Source organism: Pseudophryne corroboree, chromosome 5, assembly GCF_028390025.1.
Source record: "Pseudophryne corroboree isolate aPseCor3 chromosome 5, aPseCor3.hap2, whole genome shotgun sequence".
NCBI lineage: Eukaryota > Metazoa > Chordata > Amphibia > Anura > Myobatrachidae > Pseudophryne > Pseudophryne corroboree.
Window position 1 is genome coordinate 702,753,023 of NC_086448.1, and position 12,789 is coordinate 702,765,811.

At 41.5% G+C, this 12,789-nt stretch overlaps 1 protein-coding gene across 10 annotated transcripts in view; it reads right to left on the bottom strand.

The window, feature by feature from the left end:
- EYA1 (EYA transcriptional coactivator and phosphatase 1) overlaps positions 1-12,789 on the bottom strand; it is a 125,687-nt gene that overhangs the window by 54,846 nt on the left and 58,052 nt on the right. The window lies entirely within an intron of this gene.

Below are 12,789 nucleotides of genomic sequence, written 5' to 3' on the forward strand. Positions count from 1 at the left end.
AATGTCTAACCTGGCTTCTGTCCACACCCGAACGAGCAACAATTGAATTGTTCTGTCAGGCACCATCCAGTGGCCGCCGGCACGCAAAACACTTGAATTCCCTCCATAGAGGTGAGGAGCAGCATTAGCCTTTTATTATATAGGATTTGGCATACTGCAGATCATAGTTGCAGAATGTGTGACATCCAGGGCCTGATTTAGAGTTCCAGCCGCCCTAGGCTAATTCAGAAGTGTCCGCCCCCCCCCCCCCTCCCTTCCCCACCACCAATTTTGTTAGCTAATTTTCAGCTAAAAATCTGCAACCCCTTACACATTATGGCACAAACCATAACGCCCCTTACACATTATGCACCACACACATATATACTGTACAGAGCAGGGACATGCGGATGGGTGAGGCAGGTGAGGCAGAGCCTTTCCTGTCATACTAACCTTTCCGTACATCTCTGATCACAGTGCACCATTTTTCCAGGAGTTTATACTGCTGCACATGTGTATAATGCCCAGATGTACCCTTTGACTAATATATTGCGTGTAAATCTGGCTCTGGTGCTAGCCAGTGCCTCCTGAGCCATTTAGCTCACCGCATGTCCCTGGTACAGAGGGGCTGTGTAGGCGCCACTGTTAATGCCACATGGTCCCTGCATCTGGCACCCTGCAGCCAGTATCATTGCAGGCATGCACACTGCAGCCTGTACAGCTCCCCGATGCATACTCATGAAGCTCCAGGCAGTTCTGTAATTCCCACTCCTGTTACGATGTGACCTATGTCCCTGTTATGTAGCGGCCTTGAAATTCACATTTTCAATAACTGAAGATTTCATGGCATTTCAAGACCATTAAAAACTTGTCAGTATATAAACTCTTATTGTCTCTATTTTTCCCTCTTTATAGTTCTCTTTTCTTTATATACTTAAATATGGTTTCTGAGGCATGCTTTGTATATTTTGTTTTCTTTTCTTTTTTTCAGAACGTAAAAAATATATATATATTTTGAACCTAAAAACACTGCATATTCCTTGTAACAGCACCTGTTTTTCTTTCTTTAAAGTGATATGTTTATTCATACAGTAGCAATTTTACAGATGAAAAGATATAGAAGTGACATCTGAACTTTAACTTCAAACAAGAAATAACAAACTTGAAACGTGGACAATTTGCGTTCTCTCCTTAAAGGGAAAATGAGAATATTGAGTGCTCCTCTGTGAGGTACGCAGCGCCCCATGAAAGCATTGCTGCCAGACTAAGTATCCCGAGGACCAAACTATTTTTAACAAATAACAGCTTTATTTTGTTAAAATCCTTAAGCAAAAATTGTTTTTATTTGGTTGCTAAATATGATCTTTATATGGAGAGAAAAAATGGAAACTTTTCAAAATGTTATTGGAGGCTTTGGCTATGTTTTTATTGGAGGTTTGTTGTATGTACAATAAAATGTATATACAAACATGTTTGTAGTATGTTATTACATTAGCATTATTATTTTAAATTACAACTTTCAACTGTTTTAGAATGCGTAAGTATGCAATATTATAGGCTGAACATGTGATAGACAAATGCCTTAGCAGTATAGGTGTAGTGGTGGTACACAGGGCTGGAATGCCCATCTGGTCCTTCTGGAAAATGCCACAAGGGCCGGTGGGCTGGAGGGCTGGTCATTTCACACAGAAAGCCGGAAAGGCCGAGCACAGCGCAGCCTCCGATTTTCTGATCTGGTCGTTCCCCCGCCACCCCACGCATCTCCATGGAAATGGAGGCGTGCCGCAAGTCCACGCCCCCTGACTCACTGCATGCCCCCATCTTTAGTTCCCAGCGAGCCCCCAATCACGGCACGCACAACCCTGGCATGTGCGTGCGCGCACCTTTAGCGTGCCCGCACATGCCATGGTCGATTTCGGCCCCCAGTCAGTCCCTGGTGGTACAGATAATCTAAATTGTACTGGACTCAGATAATCTCTTTTAAACAGGAAATACTTGTGGTTACATCACAGGTGGTTCTAGAATGTCACCAGGTGACTTTGTCAGGGTTATCTTAACAGCATTGTAGGCCCTGAACAAAGCAATGCACTGGGGCCCATACACTCCCATTAATGGGAACCTATTTAATAAAGAAATAAATGATAACATGCCCCTCCTGTGGTTTTGCGCCATCTCTCCACATGATTCCATATGCTGAATGTGTGCCCGCACTGGATAGCTCCAGCCATCCACCAATAAGCATGCTGACAGCCATTCTCTGTCTTGCTGCAGGCTGGGAGGAAGGTAGAGAATGGATGCTCTGGTTGTGTGACCACCACCTGCCACTGTTCAGAGGCCCATAGAATTGTGGGGACCTGGGCAGCTGCCTGGTGTGCCTATACGATAAGATTGCCCTGGTCTTTGTGATCTATCTGTGACAGTTTGTGGTTAAGGAGTGAGTGCTATGCGACATGCGATTCTTGGCAATAGCACCCCAAGGGAGAAATTAAATTACAGACAATGTATAGCATTGTATTAACTTGATGTTTGACGGAACAACTTAACAGTAATGTCTTTGCTGGCTGATGTCCACACCCGAACGAGCAACAATTGAATTGTTCTGTCAGATGCCATCCAGTGGCCGCCAGCGCGCAAAACACTTGAATTCCCTCCATAGAGGTGAGGAGCAACATTATCCTTTTATTATATAGGATTTGGCATACTGCAGATCACAGTTGCAGCTTGTGTGACATTCAGGGCCTGATTCAGGGTTCCAGCTGCTCTAGGCTAATACAGAAGTGCCCCCCCCCCAACCACCATTTTTTTAGCTAATTTTCAGCTAAAAATCTGCCACCCCTTACACATTATGCACCACACACACATATATACTGAACAGAGGGGCTGTGTAGGCGGCACCGTTAATGCCACATGGTCCCTGCATCTGGCACCCTGCAGCCAGTATCACTGCAGGCATGCACACTGCAGCCTGTACAGCTCCCCGGTGCATACTCAACTCATGGTATTTGGAAACTCTCCACAAAATGAGTCTGTGTCCGAATTTTCAAAGCGGCAGATACACAGGATGGAAACATTCAAAATAAAAGGTACTTAAAAGTATAAGGACAAGACCTGATCTCCAAGATCTCAGAGGTGGCAGGGAAAAGGGATGTATGCTCACTTTGCTTGGCAATGCCCCTGTAAATGCTCACACAAGCTATTACACAAGTCATTTTATTCAGAGGTTGAAGTGGAAATTTAGAAGTGGCGGCGGTGGTTGAAGTGTGCCGATATTTGGTGGTATGACATAGCGGCACTTCTGAATTTCCACTGTCCCTGAAGTTTCTCCACAATCTGCAAACATGTTGGCTACAAACACAGATATGTTGAGGACGAGGGGACATTGTACTGGGGACCAGGCTCCCAAAGAGACACAGAGCTTGATACAGAGATGGACGCAAAGCTGACGTTCCACGCACCTGAGCTACTGACGGCAGACTGCGCATGTGCCATGATCGCAATGCGTATGCATCAAGGTGCCGCTGCGATCCCGCTTGCTTTAAGGATTTCATTGCAAAGCGATTGCCAGGAAGTGACCATTATCTGGAGTGGATGGAAAAACGCAGTGGGCATTTTCAGGGTGTGTATCTGATGTCAGCTGCGAGCTCTAACATACTAAAAACATGCCATCTACGTGGCTACTGCCGCGTCCAGTCTGTGTATCCATATGTCTACCCTTAAGCCTGATATTCCTTATTCTTACTTATATGTTGTATATATGTACGCGAGATACGGTAATTAGGTCGACAACACTTAGGTTGACAGTCAATAGGTCAACCACTATTGTTTGACATGCATTAGGTCAACATGGTCACTAGGTCGACATGGTCATTACAGTAGGTTGACATGAACTAGGTCAACATGGAAAAAGGTCGACATGAGTTTGTCACTTTTTTTTTCCATTTTTTGACCTTTTTCAAACTTTACGATCCACGTGGACTACGATTGGGAAAAGTAACCTGCCCGAAACATGGTGAGTGAAGTGAGACATGGTGCGCTACTTGGGGTTTCACGTACTTTACGGAGAAAACGACACCAAAAAAAGTAAAAAAAAAAACCTCATGTCGACCTTTTTCCATGTCGACCTTGTTCATGTCAACCTAATGACCATGTCGACCTAGTGACCACGTCGACCTAATGCATGTCGGCCAATAGTGGTCGACCTAATGACTGTCGACCTAAGTGTGGTCAACCTAATGACCCATACCCATGTACGCAATTGTGAATGGGTTGCAATAGCTCTGGTGGGCATCCCTTTTAATTTCTTGGTGGCAGCTTCACTTGGCAATATCAGCAGTTGTGAAGCCAAGAAACTCGCACTTGCAATTGCATTTGCGTCCATCTCTGAATCAGGCCCACAATGACACCCACAAATGGTATGGTCCTGCTGCCTTCATCAGTCCAGCAGCATCTACTGATGTGGCCTAGCGTTCACAACTTGGCATGCCAACAACTACTAGATATTGAGGCGCAACATTCATCATGGCGACTATAAGCAAATAAGCTTCCACCTTGGATCATACACACCCTTGTAAGACTCGTACAAATATGGGCGAGCGACATCACAATCAGCATTATGTGCTGCCATTAAATGGACCTTAAAGCTAACTTAGTATCTCGCAGACATCCTTCTTTTGTCTGAAGCATCTCATATAGCTTCCTGCTTTATTGATTACCATTTACATAACATCAGCATACTCTGAAGCACATTGAGCTGTCTTGCTTCTTTGCTATTTGAAATGTAGCCAGCCCAGGTATCCACACAGTAGCTTAGAGATCTGTCTCATTACAAGTAAAATAAACAACCTTGCCTAGTGATATAAAAATATTACTGAAAAGCAAAGAAGCCAGAAATTATAGCAATGCATTTAAAAACATTTTTGCAGGAGGACATGTACAAGTATCACTGAAAAAATGCAAGTGAAATGTTCTGTGGCCTAAGAAGTAATAATATGTAACCTTATGGTCAGAAGAATGAGAGCAGTCATACTGACACTATCATAATCAGATTTACTTTACAGGTTACTGATATGCCAAGTTAATCAAAGATCTGAAAAAAAATCTGTAGAGAACCACTAGTGTTATGTGACCAAGGCCACCCACATAGACTTAAGGTCCTTTGTTTGCGATTAACATATAACACACTTTATGTTCTCCAAATAAATTGCCGTATCAACTGGCTCCTTGCTGAGCTAATAAAATAAAAAACAGTGTCCAAAGCCATGGTTTCTAAATATATTGCAGATGTCTGTCTTGTTTTCATTTGCAGAACATTTTCATGATTTTTATACCTAGAACATATGCATTGATCGCTACATATATTTGTTGGATTATGTATTTGGCAGTTGTTAAAAAAGAAAGCAAAAAGGCTACAAATTTGTTTAGAATGCCTCAGCCTTTTTCATGTCAAAATATTTTAGTTCTTGAATTTGCTGGATGTTTCAGTTTTGATTTACATGCCTTCTGGTCTTTATTATTTATTAAAGAAAAGTGTTTTTCTATCAAGAAACAAAACTTACAAAACTTAAATTTCCATAAATAGGTAACCTCTCTTATGTAACCCTGCACTCAGGATAGTCACTAATGGTGAATGGTTTCCTCTTCAAACTGGATATCCAACTGCAGAATTAATTTTGTTCTTATTGGACAAGAGAGTTGTCATTCAATCTGTGACCATTAAACTTTTTTACACTAAACAGATCAGAGCCAAGCCACTATGAGAGATAAATTACTAGCATAATGGGGAAGAAATTAAGCAAAGATCGCTCCATGGGGGTAATTCCAAGTTGATCGCAGCAGGAATTTTTTTAGCAGTTGGGCAAAATCATGTGCACTGCAGGGGAGGCAGATATAACATGTGCAGAGAGAGTTAGATTTGTGTGGGTTATTTTGTTTCTGTGCAGGGTAAATACTGGCTGCTTTATTTGTACACTGCAATTTAGATTGCAGATTGAACACACCACACCCAACTCTAACTCTCTCTGCACATGTTATATCTGCCCCCCCTGCAGTGCACATAGTTTTGCCCAACTGCTAACCAAATTCCTGCTGCGATCAACTTGGAATTACTCCCAATGTGTCAGGGCCAAAACTAGGATTCCTGTCACCCGGGGCAAAGAAGTAATTTGAGCCGCTTCCCCCCAAAAATAAATAAATAAATAAATAAAATAATAATAATAAAAAAAATAATAATAATAATCCGGCAGCATATGCTGCATACCCGCACGCCCCCGCCTGGGACCTCACACGACTAAGCCGTGACCTGTTGGGGCACCCGACGAGTCACAGCTTAGTCGAAGCCGGTGGCGCGGTGTGAGGTCCAAGGCCGGGGCGTGCGGGCATGCAGCATATGCCGGTGGATTATGATCTAACCATGTGGTAATCAGCCCACACTGTGAGCTATATGGTATGAGTTTTTTTTAAATAGTTCTGTTTGGATGCTGGTTTAAATTTATCAATAAACAAGCAGTCTGCACTATGAGCACCTTTTCCTTCATCCTCTATCTAGATATCTATACACACACACACACACACACACACACACACACACACACACACACACACACACACACACACACACACACACACACACACGCTGTAGATGGATAGATAGATAGATAGATAGATAGATAGATAGATAGATAGATAGATAGATAGACAGACAGACAGATAGATAGATGAAATGGGGGACACTGGTTTCCAAACTTGAAAGTGCAAGTTTATTTATAGGCATGTATTAAAAATAGTACATTTTAAATTATTTTATTAGTACAGTAATGTACACATCTTTATAAATAAATGTGCATATCCATTTTCTTTACAATCAGAATTTGTTTACAGTGCAGGGTAGGTGGACGCCAGAATCATCATTGGCACTGGCATCTACTGTACTCTGATTCACTCCCCCACCCCCCTCCTCTCCTATTTTTATCTTAGTACTGCTGCCAGCACACACCTTCTTTTATTTTTTGGGTGTGCATGGGTTCATTCCCGGCCTCTGGACTCTCTCTTCCTTTCTTTTTGCACAATGGGGGGCGCTAGGAAGTCCGTTTCTGGTACCAGTTCCAGGCGCTCACGGTGCTTCCTGGTTTCAGCTGCCGCGGTGTGCGTGTGACGTCACAAGCACACCGCAGCAGCTGAAACAAAGAAGCACCGTGAGCACCTGGAACCAGTACCTTGCTAGACGCTACCGGCATCCCACAGCAGGTCACCAGGCTGTCAGCTAGTGACCGCTATTGCTTTTTTCCCGCAGCAGGAGGCAGCCGGAGCAGCATAGCACCAGAAACGGACTTCCTAGCGCCCCCTACCGTACAGCACCCGGAGCACGTGACCCCCAAGCCCCCCCCCCCCCCCTAGTTACGGCCATGCATGTGTACACCACATAGTGGTGGCGATGCGTGGTCCCATGCGTCGTTATCGCCCGCTCAGATCTTCAGCACATGCAGGCAAGATCTAGTTAGATCGCCTAGCATGTGCATAAAGAACACTGGTTAGCACAGATCGCTCAGCTTCAGTTGGATACGGGATCCCGGCGGTCGGGATCCCGGTGGTAGGAATCCCGGTGGTTGGAATCCTGGCGGTCAAAATACCGATGTCGGAATCCCGACCATCAGAATGCTGGCAGGGGGGCGAGCGGAACAAAGGGGGTAATTCTGAGTTGATCGCAGCAGGAATTTTGTTAGCAGTTGGGCAAAACCATGTGCACTGCAGGGGAGGCAGATATAACATGTGCAGAGAGAGTTAGATTTGGGTGGGTTATTTTGTTTCTATGCAGGGTAAATACTGGCTGCTTTATTTTACACTGAAATTTAGATTGCAGATTGAACACACCACACCCAAATCTAAATCTCTCTGCACATGTTATATCTGCCTCCCTGCAGTGCACATGGTTTTGCTCAACTGCTAACAAAGTTCCTGCTGCGATCAACTCGGACTTACCCCCAAAGCCCCTTGCGTGCTCACTACACTCACCACGCTGCGGGCTCGGTGGCTACATAGCCACAGGTTCTATTCCCACTCCATGGGTGTCATGGACACCCAGGAGTGGGAATAGCTGTGGCGGCGCTGCCGGCATTCTGGCAGTTGGGATTCCGGTGTCGGTATTTTGACTGTTGGGATTCTGACCGCCAGGATTCTAACTACATCCCCTCAGCACACCTCACTATGTGTGTATGGGCGATCTAGACACCGGGAAGTTCAAGGACAATCGCCTAGTCTAAATTGCTTAGCACAAAAGTTGAGCACAAAACTCAATGTGTGTACGCCCCTTAAGAGCTTAGCTACAGAGCTTACCTACAGCATTATCTATCTATTTCTTAACAGGTTGTTTTATACAGATTACACAGCAGATTAACCTCTTGGTATGCATGGAAATCTTCCTGTGGACATCCGTGGAGCATGCACAGCACCCGGGAATCAGCATACTGCATTATGAAGTTTAGCTCCCCCCCCCCATGCTCCTATTGGCCGGGGGGCAGGCTTAGCTGTAAAATGGCTTATGCTGATTCCTGTGCGCTGCTAGGCAGCCGGGAATCAGCGCTGGGGCTGGAGATCCCCGTGGGCGATGCCTGTAGTCGATTGCCAGGCGATAACCTTGCCCAAATGAAACAATGTTTTACCTATCAAAAATACACAGAAATGCCAAACAGTGGGCAACACTGCACCTGCAGCATGCAGCAAACGCAGTCAGCTCTACGGTTTGTGGATTTACATTAAACATGGCATATGGAAAAAAATAAGTAGTCTTGTGCATTTGTCCTTATATATCACATAAACCTTGAGACTGGGATTTACAATCAACACATACACACACACACAAGTACACACACACACACCACAATTATTTGTAGCCGTGAGAGTTGAGTAGGTTCAGCGATACCAAAGAGGAAGCTTCAAATTCTGCTATTAGCCCACTCAGTCACCCAGGCCACTTTCTTTGCTCTGTGGACCCCCTACCAATCCAGACTTTGGCATAATCCAATCCTATTATTATAATTGCACACTGCTTGCGAGAGTTCACAATCTAAAAGGAAAAATACAAAATCTCCTCAGGTATGCATTTTATAATATGACCAATATATGCCTGTGCTTTTATTGCTGGTCAAGGGTGTGAATGAAATGGCCATTTTTAAATGGGATTAATTATTCCCATTTCAGATTCTTAGGTGCCACTCAATTAGTGACTCAGCCAGCACATCACTTTCAGCAGCATTTGTAGTTTATCCTTGCTCCCCATTGTATTATATCTCAACAATCTTGGCAATTCCACTTTAGAAATGCCACTAACTTAATAAAGAGAAGTATAACTCCATATTGCACTACATATAGATGAAGCTCCTCCCACGTCTTTGTCTTATTGGGCTCTAATACATGTGGTAATTTGAACTTTAGTGTTATTGTAACATAACCATCCCTGTCCCTGTGAGTGAGTAAACCAATGTATCAATTATGTTGCTGCTTACATAGAGAAGCACCTCCTGCTAACACAGATGACTGGAAGTCAGCATGAAGGACATAGTTAAATATAAACAAATGTATTTTAAATATATTTTATGTCTAAGAGTTTAGAGCCTTTACTATATATTTTTAGTAGCTTTAACTACTCTGTAAGGTACAAAGTTCCAAATAAGTCTCAGAGACCCGAATATAGAGTCATTTTTTAACAGTACTAAATTATTTAAAAAGAAGAGAAAATGTAAGGAAAATGACCTTGTGACCACAGTATATACAGAGCTATAATATTTGTCCACCTGTCTCAAGCTATCAATTCTGTGAAAGGGATGTCAACAATTTCCACCTTCCAAGACCAGTTTAGCAGCAGCTGGCTTGATACATCAGGATGAGAGGTACAAAAAAGAGAAAAGCTCAGATTTCATTTAATAGAAATGAGAAACACAGCAGTCAGCATGTGCCTGAATTTCTTTTCCTCAATAGTATTATTACGTTAGATGCTAGCTATAAGAATAAACAAATGCTACTAATAGTTTTCACAACTACGTAAGGATAAGTGCAAGGAACTAAACATCTATAATGGAGATAAGACTTTAAGCAGGAAATGTTTTTTCCCCCTGTACACACTAAGCTCCTTGTCTGTGCCTTTATGAAATACAGTTCAGCGAGCCTTGTAGAGACCACTACGGCAGGGGTTCCGGATTTGAGGGGGAAGGGGGATATTACTAGAGCTTTTCCAATACATTTGTAAAAGGATTGTTCTTTTTCATTTTTAAACTTACTTGTTTTACTGATTTGATTTGAAGCAGCCTTGAATGGATATGAACAAATGTCCACAGCGAGTTACTACATTAATCTGTTATAGATAGTCCTGTTTTATAGTTGACACTGTTATTGCAGTGATTTTACCATGTCTAGTGATTTTATGAGGAGATTTGGACTTATATTTCAGTTTGATTTCTATATATCTGGTGACTAGGGAAATTACAGTTAATTTCAGTGGAAATCAATAAAAACATGGAGCCACTTTTTTTGTAAATTAATCTTTAGCAGGTCAGCCCCTCACAATCTGACTGGAGACCGTTTCACACCATCAACCAATGTACATAAAAAGCAAATGCAAGAACCCTCGCGGGATTGTGACTGAGGCCATGACTACAACATTCTAACATCACAGCATAGAACACATGACAAATGTAATACATCTCCATAAAATCATCTTAAAGGTGCAATCTCCTCTGTGAGTCTGCATCCAGTAGCCACAACAAGCCTACTGTGCCATGTGACCCAGCCATGGCAACTACAGATAGAACTAAAGACAAAAACTTGTTATCTTCCATCTACTCCCACTGCACAACAGTAGCAATTACCTGTAATGTGAAAATTGGTAAAATAAGTACTGTCTACTGAGATAAGAAGAGAATCACATTGCCTCTCCGCCCTCCTGTCACTAAAAGCACACATTATTATTGGTAGGCTAATTGACCTTTTGTCCCATTCATTCCAGAGCCCCAGGCAATTGTTCTCTAAGAAAGAACACATAAAGTCATGCCCTGTCTGCAATGTGTAGACACTGCTTATTACAAATGAACGCCAACATCAAAATTACAAGCTTTTATTTAAAACACACTGTCATTCATTTAGTCCTGTCTGGATGCAGCCCCAATTTCAGGTTACATTAAATGCATACAATATTTTCCTATTGTTTATAAAAGACACACACAACAGATGACAAAATAAAGAATAAAAATAAAAAATGTGGTAAATCTAATTATTTTCCGCACTGCATATATTCAAAATGTGTCTGTACTTGTACTGTGAGCCTTGCATAACCTTGTCAGTCTGGTGGTATATCTCACGTTGGCCATACACAGTACAATTGTGAGTGCTCACTGTGAGTCCATATGTTCATATATCAGACCAAACTGCAAAGCGTATCAAAAGGTATCCAACAACATAATGGGTCAAACAACATAATGTGAAGGAGGCCATTGCTTCACCCAGTTCCCGGACTGCATTCTTTTATGTAAAGACCAAACAAGTGAAATAGCAAAAAATAGTTATCAAAAATCCTCTTAAATCTATTTTTTTTTAAATAGTGGCAAACAGCCACAGCACACAGGGTGTTGGGGTCTATACCCCTTTTACACCGCCAGCATATAATACGGGTTATTGCACATGAACGTGCATAACCCGTGTTGCTGCTCGGTGTGAAAGGGCAGACTTGAAATGAGTGCAGCCAAAGATGATGTTATTAGCTAATTAATGATGATGCAATTGCCAATTGTGTAAATTTACAGTGAAAAGTGATTACATTTTTATGAATTTTATATATATATATATATATATATATATATAGTATTTGTATTCGGCACTCATGAAATAAACATCACAGTCAGCTTGCCCGGTGCCCTGACGAAGGTTTGTGATTAAAACCGAAACGTTGCACATCAAAATCGGGAGACTGGACCCGTTTATTTGAATTAAGTCCTGGAGTGCCGCTTCATTGTGCTTTTATATATATATATATATATATATATATATATATATATATAATTGATAGCAAAACATAATTTTTTTTTTTTTTAATTCTTTATTTTTCATTTTGCAAATTGAAAACAGTTTCCATATAGAGTAGTACATATGTCCAAAAATAAACATAGACATTAGTCTCATAGCATGGTGATTGTAGTTACAAGGATGACAACAAAGAAAAAGAAGAAAAAAGAGGTTAACAGACATATATATGTCATCCTATGCTATATATCATACATCAGAAGACCTAATATCTGGAATATAAAGCGCTTCGTAGCAGCAAAACATAATTTAATGTACGCTTATGCAAAAATAATAAAGTACCCATAAACATTATGATTGTGTATTTTTAAATATACCTTATCAATATACAATGCGTAACATTATGTAAACATTTGATATGAAAATGATGGCAAATATTGTTTTATCTATTACTTGTACTGAAATTTCAACAGATATGTTCACCACAAATAAATATAAAAATATACTATATGCAATATTATAATATATATACAAATAGTAATGCAATAGCTGACAACTTTAAAAACATTATTTCCATACTTAAATGTTCAATTATGTAGGACTAAACAGAAACTAAAAATTCCAAAATGAAAACAAGTTGCCAAACATTTTCTACACTCTTATTTTTTTATTCGTTCAAACATGTAGATAAGTGAACTAAAACAGAAATTCATTGCTGATCCCTGGAACCTGGGGCCCAGGACCAAAGTCTCAAGTGGTAATGTTTTTAAATTGAGCAGAGACCCAGAAAAAATTGTTGACATAACA